Source organism: Bombus pascuorum, chromosome 6 (assembly GCF_905332965.1).
Source record: "Bombus pascuorum chromosome 6, iyBomPasc1.1, whole genome shotgun sequence".
Lineage (NCBI taxonomy): Eukaryota > Metazoa > Arthropoda > Insecta > Hymenoptera > Apidae > Bombus > Bombus pascuorum.
In genome coordinates, this window is record NC_083493.1 from 9,003,780 (window position 1) to 9,018,290 (window position 14,511).

Here is a 14,511-nt window from a genome sequence, read left to right on the forward strand (position 1 = left end):
GTCAATTAAGTACTATGATTATTATTTTATTTTCATTTCAACTATGTTATAATTTTATAATATGCATATTTTCTATTGGCAACTAAAAAATGTTTTACATTGTGACATAAAAAAAATTTGGCAGCGGTGGGATTCGAACCCACGCCCCAGATGAGACTGGTGCCTTAAACCAGCGCCTTAGACCGCTCGGCCACGCTACCACTTGCTGAGCAATTTTTTACAATTAATATTTTTGCTCAACTTATACAATTAAATTGTTATAAGCAGTTAATATGTATATTTTTCATATATTTCCATATTTATTAAAAGTAAAATAATACGAGTGTAAATTTATCTAAATTTATGTTTGAGTCTTCTAAAACTTTATGCTTCGTTTCAATCTAGCTTCGCGATATATACATAATTATTACATATTTACCAATCTCTGTAATTACAATTTCTTATTATCTTTTCGTTTAATGTACATTCTTATCATTATATATATTCTTTATCATTAAAAAAAGAACAATAACACACTCATAAACGCCTGTACAACGTGTAAATAAAACATTATTATCTAACCTTAATTGAGGTTAGCACGACAAAAAATGTCCCCAGTTTACTGGCATATTTCGCGCCATCGAATTCCCACTCACGTCATGCTTTTTAGCATCTGTGGCGTATTGCAATCCAAGATTAGGATCCCGTCGAGAGACAAATTCATAGTTTGTTGGCCACATGTCGTGGGCGTAGGTACCGTGGATTAAACAAAGGCAGTCACCGGGCGGAGCTTTCGATCCGTGTAGTTGACGCATGCGCGTCACGTCTTTCGTCCCCCACGCGCATTACATTCTGTGAACCAGCATGTGGTACACAGAAGCGAGAGGAGCTAACGCATCCCTATTTTTTTTCCACACTTCGCGACGGCCATTTTGTATGCCGACTTAATATTCGCCTCTCATTTTCTCCCTTCGCATCTGTAACTTTATATCAGCGCGATGAAGCTCAATTGTCACGTTGGTGGTCCTTTGTTCTCGCGGGCCTCGAGCCATAATCGAGTCAGTTAGCGCCCTTACGTAGCGAATACTAACGATTCCAGACCGGATTAGTCATCGATCGGTAACAATAACCGATCCCCCGTCTTTCTTCGCAACAGATAAGTTATGGAAATTGAAAGTTAATCCAGTCAGATCGCAACGATCGAACATTGTTTTGACAAAGTATAAACAGTTGTAATAAGGTTTCTTTATGTACATACTGCTCTTCTTACCATTTCAAAACTGGAGACAACTGAAGTTTTATAATTATGCCATTTTCGTTCTCCTTCAATCTATTTGAAACACCGATTTATTATTTCATAATAAATAGCTTGTGTAATATAGTTCTAGCTACTTGAAAAATAAAAAGCACGAAGGATCTATAAATATTTTGACGTACACTAGCTCAATAATGAAAGCGTCAGTCATGAAGGTATTTGTATACTTACCATAGAAAACTTTTATGGCCATATTGTATTACATACTACATCTATGTTATATGAAATATTATGAAATTTCATTAGCACTTGTTATCGAGGCATGATTGTCATGATTGTATTATGCGTTGCTATCTACTATTTAGTGCTAATCCGGCACACATAACAAGGTAGATGTATTCATAAGAACTGTTTACAAGTGTTCGAACACTTTCGTGAACCAGTGTATCAGAAAAAGTAAAGCAATGAAATGATTGTTTGAAACCGAGTTGAGGAACCACCACGCGACAAAATACCGTAAATATTACTCCGATGATACGTACCACGTATATATTTCCATCGTTTAGATCTTAGATGTAATATACAAATTTATAAATATATTTTTCTAATTGATCCAAATCAAAAGGACATTTTATAATTTGAAACGTTCTTCGCCCAAAGAACATGTATACGATGTTATTTTTATCTCTATTCTAAATATAATACGTATGACGCGTTCATATCAAACGAGTGTCATCGTGAACGATGTTTAATTAAATATTCGACGGTATTTATAGTAACGATAAGGCAGTTGATTAATCGAGATGGGAATCATAATGGAAAGTCGGAGTGTAGCAGTGGTAGCGCAAGCCCGACCGCGTGTACGGGTCTGAATAAGGCGTAGGAACATCCTCGTGGTGAATTAATCATTTCAACAGCTGCTGTCGCATTAGCGAGAGCGGATAAGACAAATGAACGTCGTGGAGCTTGTTAAGACGTAATCCGAGAGATGCGTCTGCGTTGCCTCCCGCTACCACCTTCGTTACCGTCATCCTTTGCTGCCACCGTCACATCCGTCGTCTCATCCGGGATTAGACGCTTGTGTATCAGGTCGCCATTTTACTCGATGATCCTCTTTTGTTTATAGATCTTACCTTTTGTTTACTTTACTTTACTTTACCTTATCTTACCTTATCCTACTAAACTTTATTAATCCACGTAACAAGAAAGAAAAATTCTACAGTCAGTAAATATAGTTAGCAGTGTATACATACAGCAATGTTCGATTATAGTCTGACTTTGAGTGAAATGCAACAGTGATATCCCCTCAGACTATATATTTTAATGTTCTCAACTACAAGAATCAATATGTATTTTTAATACGATATTGTCAATATTCAATATTATACAATGATGTTGAGAACCTTGAAATATCGACGATATTACACATTACCTGGGGGTATCCTAAGGCTGCAAGTTGTAAGTTGATTTAGGGCCGTGTATTGATAAATTGTCGCGTAATATTAGATACGAACGTGTCGCTCTATTAAATTGTAGCATTATGTAAAATTTATCCACACTTTGATATTATTTATGCATTCACTTATTTTATTCTCAAACTCTATTCCTCTTCATATCGTATATCGTACGTAATCAGATTAAGTGTCGTATTGGAATCATTGCAAGTCTATCAGACTTAGATTACAAAAAGATAGTCTGCCATTCAGCAGGAACCGCGAAGATACGATCTTTGGGTTCCTTTTTCAGGTTGAACATCGTCAAATGCGATGTTCTGTCGTGGGTACGCATGGGTTGAATGGTCTCCGATGACAGATAGCGTCAATGCGGGCGCTATTATTGAACGACGTTAACGCAAATCGCGTGGACATGACGCGATCGTAATTCTGTTTCCCTTTGTCGTGAAAAGAAACTGGTTGCGCTAGTAAAATATACATGGCATTTAATTTCTATAGAGTTTAATAAGTTATACAACGATCATTAGAATATATCTTTGTACGATATATTTGTAATTTTATAAATTTGCAACATATATAGAACTCCATTTATCTGCACCTGTTCATATTAATTGAAATTCATATAATAGAAAGTCACGTTCAAGTAAGTGCATTGAATCGGCATTTATATAAATGGTGTTCACGCGAGCAAAGTTCTATTGTAGTCGTTAAACTATTACTTATGGTTTAAACTATTGGGCATATTAGATTATATATATCATATAATATATTTATATAATTATATATTATATATTATATATAATATATAATTATATAATATATAATAAGTCAAGTTCTTTTACCTGCAATTACAACCCTTATTTTTGGTACCCAGGTAAAGACACGGATCGTGTTTGTCAAACTTCCACGAGATTTTGTAAAAGGAGCTATCCGAGATTTTTTTCAGTAATTTTATTCCACTTACTCTAACTCTGCTAGGTTCCTTCAGTCATCTTTGATCAAATTATATGTTTCTAATATATATATAATATAATATATTATAATATAATATATATATAATATATATAATATATTATATATTATATAATAATTATCGTCGATACTTTCGTAAAGGTATTGACCATTTCTACCCGTACCAGGAGATGTTTCCCTTTTTGGAATTCGTTTAAAAGAATTTTAATCATCGGGCGGATGCATTAGCGCGAAACTTTGCGAGTTTGCTTATTTGCTTTTATATAGATTTCGACTTTTCAGGTACAAGTTACACGTAGCCGAAGAACTTCTTCGATTCTACTTCGCTTTTGTCAGACCGAGTATTGCGCCTCTCCATTTTGTCATCCCCTAGCGGGGTTTCAATGTTGTAACCATGGAGACGTCGCGTTTCCGCAAGGGGAACGTATAAAGGGTGTCGGGCGTACGTAGGCAAGTATGGTGAGGCTACCATTGTTAAAATTCGTGGCTGTACTACGTGTCCAATTTGATGATAATGAAAATACTATGTAGTTGTGAACATAGCGTGAGCATGTGTCTCATCTTTATGTACATATTTTTCATTTCTATTATCTTCTATACACATCTATTATTTATCTATATTTCGTGATACATTTAATACGTTCTTTTCCTAAATGTTACAGTTGCTCTTTTCCTACGATTATTCGTAAAACAGAAGAAACCACGGACTAAACCAGCTCCTGGATTCGTAATTATAATCTTCTCGCGTAATTTGCGAGTTTGCGAGTAGAAAATGTCGCAAAGGAGAAGAGAATGATTGACGAGAAAATTCGCACTCGAGCTCGTCAATCTTTCAGCGTTTATCGGCGCGTCCTCGCCGTTAAATGGCCAATGAGTTTCATAGGAGCCATTAAGGGGTCCTTGATTCGTAATGAGACTCTCAAGGAGAATCTTACGATTATCCCCCATTAGGACAATAGAGAGAATAATAGTAAGCCAGTCTAGCGGGCGTTTCATTCGAAAAGTAACGTAATTTTACTTCCAAAATCGAATTCCAAAGCATCAACTTTTCTCTTCTCTGTATTAACAGATTTCGTACGATTAATAATATTTAACGTTCGCTCAGTTGTTTGCATTTTCCGCTTTTTTTTCACAAAGTTTCGCAACATCCGCGTGCAATTCACGAATGTGTATACGGCTGGAAAAATACGGTGAAAGAGATTGCAAAAAAAAGAAAGAAAAAAGAAAAAATAATCGACACTTTCCAAGCGAAGAAACCATTTGTTAGTTCTGGGCCATGTCACGAACGCAATTAGTGAGTGATTCGTCAAGCACTGCGAAGTCCTCCACAGTAATAGCGAAGGGCTCTTCAACTGCTCGAGTACTCTTCCGGTAGCGACTGCATTTTGATTTGTGCTTCACTGTGCTTCCTTAAAGTGCAAGTTCACACAAACCAACGAACATTACTACAACGGTCACTCTTTTATCTTTCTCGGACTGACTTGTCCCTTTCTTCCTCGTGCAACGAACTGCACGCCACTTTGTAATAATACGGTAGATTTCACGTTTGAGAAGCATTAAGTTAATTGATCGGAGAAACGAAACGAATTTTCGTAATTAAACTGGCGAAGAGAGACGAGCGTTCGTTAATGTTTTACGCCCGTAGTTATCCAATAGCACAAACGCTTATCCGACGGAAAGAAAAATGTATCACCAAACTAACGCGTAGCTTCTGTTTCAATTCGAATTTCCTCCTTTTACCTATAATTACAATCTGTATTTTTCATAGCCAGGTCGAGTCCTTTTATTTACAATTACAATCTGCATCTCTGGTAGTCAAGTCAAGTTCTTTTACCTGCAATTACAACCCTTATTTTTGGTACCCAGGTAAAGACACGGATCGTGTTTGTCAAACTTCCATGAGATTTTGTAAAAGGATTTTGTAATTTTATTCCACTTACTCTAACTCTGCTAGGTTCCTTCAGTCATCTTTGATCAAATTATATGTTTCTAACGTTAAAAAAACGTAGCCAGTTTCAAGAAAATTCTGTGTTTAAACAGCTTAAAATATTAAAAATCCTTCGTGTTTGTTTAAAACGATTGAAATATAAATATTCGAAGATAGTAGCAGGCTTAAGTACTTGGCAGATGCGTGTTTAGACTGGAGGATGAATAGTTGCTGGTAAAAGCTGTTCAGAAATATCGGAAACCGTCATTAATGCATAACGACCAATTACAATCCACATTCTTCGTAACCGACGTTTTTCATATTCTTACGAGGTCCCTAAGGAACTACCTATCTTAGATTTTCCTTGTGTAATCCTATTCCACTTTAAGTAGCTGGAGCATACTTGGAAATCGGCGCAGATAGAGACGATACAGAAATATCGAAAACCGTCGTTTTACTCCGTAGCATCGAATATCATATTCTCGACCTAACTGGGAAAAATGTGTTTTCCAGGGGAAAAGATTCGATCAGTGGTCGGTGTGACTGTTTACACGCGCGGGAAAAGCGACGACGTTGGTTAAAAGGTTTCGGTGTAACCAGATTCCCATTAAAGCAACACCTTTTGTAGCCAGAAATGGCATTGTGAAGATATTATTGTACGCGACACGGAGTGCATTATAATTCATTGTGTTCTTACAGTGTGGACCGTTCTTTGGCGCCTAGCACAACACCTGGTAGGTGTAACGTTGCCGCCATTTTCTATTATAAGGATAATTTGATACATATCGCCAACAGGGTGTCACAATGGTCCCTCCGGGATTCTCCTAAGTTTCCGGTGGTAAATTCGTGGCGATACGTCTTCTGTATACGATAGTTGCGGTATACGATAATCTTGATCGAATGCTGTGGTTCTTAAAAAAGATTTACTTACAATATGCATTCATTGACGTATACCTTTATTGGGTCGAATTCTATTAATGCTACATCGTAGGTACATTTTATTACTAGACTGTGGATGTTTAGTAATCCTTTAAAAATAAGCTTTCTTGCAAATTCATGTTTTTATGATTACGACCAAAGAAATGACATCTAAGCAGAGATGTTAGTTGTTTCATCCACTAGAAATCATAACGTGTTATTTGGATATTTTATATCTTTGAGCGTATTACGTGTGTTCTGTGTAATTTAATGTAACCCAGTGTAACGTATTAAAAGCGATAACTTTGAGATAGTAAGCATATGTCCCTTTCATTTATATGTTCCTCTCTTGTTTATCTTCAAAAAGAAGCGAAGTTAAGGAATACATTATCCGATACTTCTGGCAATGTACATTTTTGTAGCGCGTATCGTACGCTAGTTCCATATCCAGCCGGATTTTGGTCACGTAGAAACCCCATAACGAAGTTAGCCTAGAAGCTCCTTCTACGGGCGGACCATCGTATAACGTGTCTCGATTCCAAGAGCCCTGTATACTCGAGAGCCCATAGAACCAAACTCAATATGGCGGAGTCAATTGGACGTTCCGTACTTTGGGGTTCTTCCTTTCTCTCTCTCTCTCTCTCCTATCTCTCCCCCATCCAGTTTCTGCTTCTCGAGCACCCGGCTCTTCTACTTTCTCTCGCTTTCTTCCTCTCTCGGTTGCCAACATAATGGAAACACAATCGACTTTGAAACACAATCGATAGTTACAGAGACCACCGAGAGAAAAATTCATGGCTCATCTACTCGTCGACTTTGAATGGCACACACGGAGCCACCCCCATGGCTGAAGCAATTCCCCCTACGGTTGCGCTACAACTGCAATAGAAGCATTATCGTTGCGCGGGTAGCTTTGTCCTGTTCACCATTTTGTTTCCGATACGAAAGCATCGTATATCGATAGTATATGACGAAACTTTTACATTAATCATAATGATTTTTCAATAAGAATCTCCATTATCATTCAACTTTGATCGAAGCATTATTATATTTATATACCATAGTAACTAAATATTCATTTGGTGTTTCGTTGAGTATCTGCTACTTACGTACACATCTGTATTGCTTCTTCTAATTTACGTGAAGCTTCCCAAGAAGCTGTTCTCCGAACGAAGGACCATTCCATTCAAACATTCACACCCCGTCAGAGACGGCTGACTCATCGAGACTCCAACTTGCATACATACCAATATATGTAAATTCAACGAAACGATCTCTTCGAAATGTAACTAAATAGAAGAACGTTAAATATATACGACACAAGTACATTAATTAAATCCATCGGCGAAGAAGCAGTTCACAGTAATTAGAATTCATGGACGTAGGTGTTGGACATTTCTTTCTGACAACTTTTCTCGAAGAAATAAATTTTCCAATCAGGATCCTCGTCGATGGTGTTCGAAGCGTTTCACGGTGGCGTCTCTCGAGTTAAAAATGCCGATCGGTCGCGTCCCATCGCCATGGCGACGAGCGTAGACGTTATAGAGTGCGGCGCTCATTTGTTTGTCATTTCCTCGCGGCGACTCGCGGAAACAAAGGACGAGGCACAAAGCGCGAAACAAAAAGCAATCCGGCAGCGACGGGCGAGCAAGCGCGAAAAGCATCGAGGGGGTGGTACGGTTGGTAGGTTGATGGGGGACAACCGTTGTTGTTGCCTACGGTGGAGGAATAGAGGGATGACGCGATGGGGCCGACCGCGACGAAGCTTGTGTAGGTAGGCAGGAGGGAGAGAGAGTGAAATATCGGGAATTACCTGTTCGGAAGAGAGCATTTCGTCCTCATTTTTATTTCATTTCCGCGGAAAACTCGCCGACCGGCGCGGCGGAACATCCTCTGGCGGATCCTTGCCACGATCGAGCCGATCGAGCGATGCCATCGGTTCTCGGGAGATTGAGGAAATGTCGCGGAATGTGCATTTTCCTGATCTCGTAAAACTTTCATAGATTTTTTATCTAAATGTAAATCGTCAAGAGATACGACCGTGACACTCGTCGTCCACAGCTCAGGCTGTTTGCTCGCGGTTATCTCGTTGTATACATCTTCAACTGAAGGAAATATTGGTAGCACGGGATAACATTGGTAGGAATGAGTTCTTATATTTGTAGGGAGGGTTTTGCACTTTTTACAAGAGGTTCTACGTTACATGGACATCCGAAGATGGGATAAGAACGATGCAAGAAGAGACGAGGAAAGAAAATGTTCCCAGCAAGGTCGTTTGATATCATTAAGCGTAAAGAATAGTATTAACATTACAAACAGTGGTATCTTTACAAAATACGTTGCTGTGAATGGGACAAAGAAAGTAGCTGATCGATGTAACCAATGAGATACTTCCTTTTTCCCATAAATAGATAACTAATATACAATAAATAATAAAATGAAGACGTTATTAGGTTCGAGAATTTCGTAATCGTAGAAATAAAAAGAAATTTCTTACGAATGTTCACTCGTACAACTGTCAAATCTTAGCTACCGATAATTCTCATACGATATACCAATATTATCTCAGTTACAGGTTCATAAATCGGAGTAGATCAGTTTCGAGCAGTTTAGACTATCAGGATCTAACAAGTAGGTTTAGATACAAGTTTAGATGTAAGTAAAAGGACGTTAGCAGTGAGTATACATTGAGTACCAAAGTGACGTCCAAAGAATAGATACGTGTATCCGTATACAAAATAGAAGTGCAAGATCCGAAACATGTGATATGGAATAGAATGCTGTGCGATTTAATATATTTCGTGAATTACGTATTAATGAAAAAAATATTATTTCAGTTACAGAGTACCCACTATATTATTATTTCACCTCGAGCAGGTTCGCGTGATAGCAACGTGTCAACTATATATTTAAAAAGGTTTCGCGGGCGAGCAATTTAACGGTAATGATCGCGCTGTATTATAACGTTGGTGATCTGCATCATGGGATCTTAACAATGGCGATAATATCTGTCGCTAAGAACGAAGGTATTCTCGAAGGAAGAACGTCAATAATGACCACGGCTGGCCGTCGTCGTCTCGTTAGCAACGATGACTCTTCCACTTTTTAGATCCGAACGGCTACGCTTCGAAACTATTCCTTTTCGTCTCACGGTAGCCGAGTGTCGATTACACACGCCGTGGTTATAAATAAACCCGCGTAGAAATTAGTTTATGGAGCGTTTCTTTCACATATACGATCCTGGATTAGCCGTCAGTTCCTTTCTCGTCGCTGACAGTCACAATTTTAAATAGACGCTTGTGCAATGATTTCCACTTTAATTATATTGCTTGTCTGGTTCGTTCGCGCTAGTAAGGGAAGGAATTCAATTCTAATACGACCATTAAGTAATTATTTTTTACGTCTGTTTTACCTCGTTCACAATCGTTACACGATTCCAAACGAGATCGTGCAAACTTTTCTCCACCAATGGAATTTATCTAGGAGCGGAGAGTTGTTTATTTTTAACTACCGACAAAGTTTTCGAATAACGAGCTGTCTTTATTCGTACATTTAATTGAACGAGAGACTTACTTTCGCTCGACCATTTCCGTCAGTTACACAAATGTTTTTTCCGTTCCATCGAAACGTTTGGCTACGATAAAAGCTTCTGCAGCTACATTCGTAATTATCGTGATTTTTTAAATTACTATTTTAATTAAAATAAAACATATGTTTCTACATTCACAGTTGCGATTTTCGTTAATGAGATCCACCTATAGTGGAAATCTGTGCTGTTAAACAATTATTTTAGTTTCATTGGCTCGAAACGATCAACGAATAGAATCGGAAAGTGATAAATTTTCCAAGTATTGAAAATTATAAATACCAGTTTTATTTGAACGCATCTTCACACAGTTTTCATGACTTCTTTGAGAGAAAGAAACAGAAATAAAATTTTTAAATTTTCGTGATAATTGCAGACATTTTCTTCATATCGTTCATCGATAATAATTATCAAAGAAAATTTCTGATAATGTCACACAAAATTCCAAATTACAATTTTTATATTAATTCAAATATCGGATGTATGGCTGTGCTTTAGAACTCATTAAAAGGAAACGTTTAACGCATCCACTTTCTCACAGTTTTCACGACTTCTTCGAGAGAAAGAAACAGAAACATAATTTTTAAATTTTCGTGATAATTGCAGACATTTTCTTCATATCGTTCATCGATAATAATTATCAAAGAAAATTTCTGATAATGTCACACAAAATTTCAAATTACAATTTTTATATTAATTCAAATATCGCATGTATGGCTGTGCTTCAGAACTCATTAAAAGGAAACGTTTAACGCATCCACTTTCACACAGTTTTCAGGACTTCTTCGAGAGAAGGAAACAGAAACATAATTTTTAAATTTTCGTGATAATTGCAGACATTTTCTTCATATCGTTCATCGATAATAATTATCAAAGAAAATTTCTGATAATGTCACACAAAATTTCAAATTACAATTTTTATATTAATTCAAATATCGCATGTATGGGTGTGCTTCAGAACTCATTAAAAGGAAACGTTTAACGCATCCACTTTCACACAGTTTTCACGATTTCTTTGAGAGAAAGAAACAGAAACATAATTTTTAAATTTTCGTGATAATTGCAGACGTTTTCTTCATATCGTTCATCGATAATAATTATCAAAGAAAATTTCTGATAATGTCACACAAAATTCCAAATTACAATTTTTATATTAATTCAAATATCGCATGTATGGGTGTGCTTCAGAACTCATTAAAAGGAAACGTTTAACGCATCCACTTTCTCACAGTTTTCACGATTTCTTCGAGAGAAAGAAACAGGAACATAATTTTTAAATTTTCGTGATAATTGCAGACGTTTTCTTCATATCGTTCATCGATAATAATTATCAAAGAAAATTTCTGATGTCACACAAAATTCCAAATTACAATTTTTATATTAATTCAAATATCGCATGTATGGGTGTGCTTCAAAACTCATTAAAAGGAAACGTAATCTCTAAAGTTTCACGATAATCATGGAAATCCATCGAGAGAACTTCTTTATACTTGCCATTCATCGATGCTTTCGATTCGTGATACTAAGTAATTAACAAGCGTATTATCCAGGGTATATGACGTGTTGCAACCCTATATAATACTCCTCCATTCTCCATTCCTTACTCTTTGGATAACCGAACGAGAGACCCATTGACTTCGTTCATTGATTTTACGTCAATCTGTGGAGAGCACCCTTGTGGGGTCTCCGTGATGCATTTACCATACGCGATAAGGGCGGTGCGGGATGGGTTAGGGAACCCGTCGACACACCCCATGAAAGGGAAATAGAATAGAAATGACCCCCCACGGGAGTCGCATTAGGGACACATGGCCAGGCGACAAAGCCCGATTTTCTGCCAACCCTCCAGGATCTTAGGCATGTATACGGTTACATAACGTTACGTGCTTGTTACCCCATGGATCTGAAGGGGCTGGAACCGAGGGTTGGAATATACACGCGTTACCACCCCTCGAGGGTAGAAACGCCATTTTGTATGTTCAGGATGAACGTCGGACGGACATTTTTCTATTCAAGATTTCAGGCCTTCGTGGTCGTCGATGTGTGGACTTTATCCAAGTCAAGATCTCTCGAAATATTTTTACTTGCGTTCGAACAGTAACCGTCGTTGCTTCGTCCTTTATATTCCGAGAGGATCTAAAGAATCTTAAGTACCTTGGTCCGTAAGAGTTCGTTAAGATCGCGTTGTTTCAAACGTTTAAAGGAATCATTTTCGCTATTATCTTTCTATATCTATTAGCCATGATCAGAGAAGAGAAAGGACTGCTATAACCGGAGCTTGTGTCTTCCTCGAATTGTCCAAGATCATCTGGAAGGATTCACTTTCACGGCTCGAAGTGCTGAAACGACAGGACTGATCGCGGCAAATGGATTCGACGGAGCGTACCGTGTAAACCGGAAGATTTGTCGATCCATATCGCGGCTTCTATGGACACCTGTTGTGTCACCAAGGATAGTTTTAGTTTCGCGTTATCGCGACCGGTTGAGTGAGTTTTCGTGTAAACTCGACATATCAGCTCTGCCGGGGTGGTGAAGCGGGGCGAAGCGGAGACAAAGGTTAATTTGGTACGAGCTGTAATCCGTCTCATCCGTCGGATAGAGCAGCAGGACCCCAGGACGGATGACAGGAGCCCGGATTAGTGCCTTGTTCCGTCAAGGATTATATCGAGCGCGAAAAAAAAAATTAATCGATATTTCTAGTTTAGCAGGCTGCCACCATACTTTTAATGAAGTTACCCCTGGGACCATTCCGCGTTCGTGTAAAACGCAAAGAATCGGTGTCGGTGTTTATTATCAACACAAGCAATAATCAGCAAGTTGAATAATTCTCATTCGATGGACACTTGCTTTTCCTCCTTTTTAATTCATCGGTTCAATCGACGCACGTATCCACCGGCGCGATTCGATGCGTAATTTAAATAAATCGTTGTTCGATCGGAGAACGAAACGAGAAACGGAAGCATTTAGGTTCGTGAAAATTCTACAATTCCGTGCTGGCAATTATTCAATCAAAAAAATTCCATTTTTTACGCAACGTTATCGCACGTCGCAGAAAGACGAGCACCTAAAGTATGAAATTTGGAAAATGGTCGTCTTCCGCCGGACTTCAATTAACGAGGTACAGTGTGCCGCTGCCGCTGCCGCCACCGCCGCCTCCGCGATTTGCCTCACCACGGGGTGGAAACGTGCCCTGGATCGCGATGTTACCATTGTTCGTCATGGTAACATTGCGATACGCGTGTAACCATTGCGGGACTGGCAAGTCGAGACTGGCGTGTTCGTCTCGTCGTTAATATAATGACGAAAATGGTGAAACGGTCCGACATCACGTAGAGGTAATTCGGCACGCGTACACTCGTCTATCAAATTGATTTCCACACTCTGCGTCCTTACCAACACGTTTATTTCGTCACGTTTGCCGGACGTTGGGTAATGCAACATCGTTGGCAAATAACGAGAACATTGACAAATTTTTTTTTACTCCCATCGAGGCGTCATTGTCTTTCCAATCTCGTCGTACCGTTATTATCATCAACATGAGACTGTTGATTGAATTTTTAAGAAGAAGAACTGTTTTTTTTTAAATAGTTTATTTAGCCAATATTTGATTTTTTGTATATTTTTGAGATTCACAATAAACAATGAATTGAGTATAGTGTGTTTAGGCAAAAGTACCGATACGCGTCGGTACGACGTAGCCATGGTCTAATATGTGTCGTGGGTTTTCGGTTTTTGCGTTTATTTTTTTGTTTTTTTGGGTTTAAGTCGCATTGGTGTGTGATTTTTGTGTATTCTTGTGTGTGTTGTATTTTGTCCTGAAACTTGGCCGCAAAACAGGACTCCTCGGTGTATTACTTTTATGCGTTTAGAAGAAGAACTGTTTTTTTTTTTTTTTTTTTATAACGTTTATTGTCCAAGAAGATGAGTATTACATGTGTATGTTATTCACAATAAACAATGAATTTCGGTTGTAGGGTGGATTAGGCAAAAGTACCGATACGCGTCGGTACGACGTAGCCATGGTCTAATATGTGTCGTGGGTTTTAGGTTTTTGCGTTTATCTTTTTGTTTTTTTGGGTTTAAGTCGCATTGGTGCGTGATTTTTGTGTATTCTTGTGTGTGTTGTATTTTGTCCTGAAACTTGGCCGCAAAACAGGACTCCTCGGTGTATTACTTTTATGCGTTGTGGAATTTGGGGGGGGGGATGAGTGGGAAGGGGAGGGGGGTGTTAAATTATATTATTTACAATGATTATAGTATTTACATATTTACAGTACTTACATCTAGGTTATACGGTGGTAGGAATGGTTTTTTTTTTTTTTTTTTTGTCGAATTGGTAGTTTTCACTTATATTTTCTTATGGGTTTGGAATCCACCAATATTTTTTTGTGTTTCTTCTGTGTTTGTCTTTAGTGTCTTT

At 38.1% G+C, this 14,511-nt stretch overlaps 1 protein-coding gene and 1 non-coding gene across 2 annotated transcripts in view; both read right to left on the reverse strand.

The window, feature by feature from the left end:
* Positions 1–14,511, reverse strand: part of LOC132908025 (mitochondrial import receptor subunit TOM20 homolog) — a 78,382-nt gene that overhangs the window by 14,511 nt on the left and 49,360 nt on the right. The window lies entirely within an intron of this gene.
* Trnal-aag (transfer RNA leucine (anticodon AAG)) lies at positions 119–200 on the reverse strand. Its single transcript has one exon. It is a non-coding gene; the product is annotated as a tRNA-Leu (tRNA).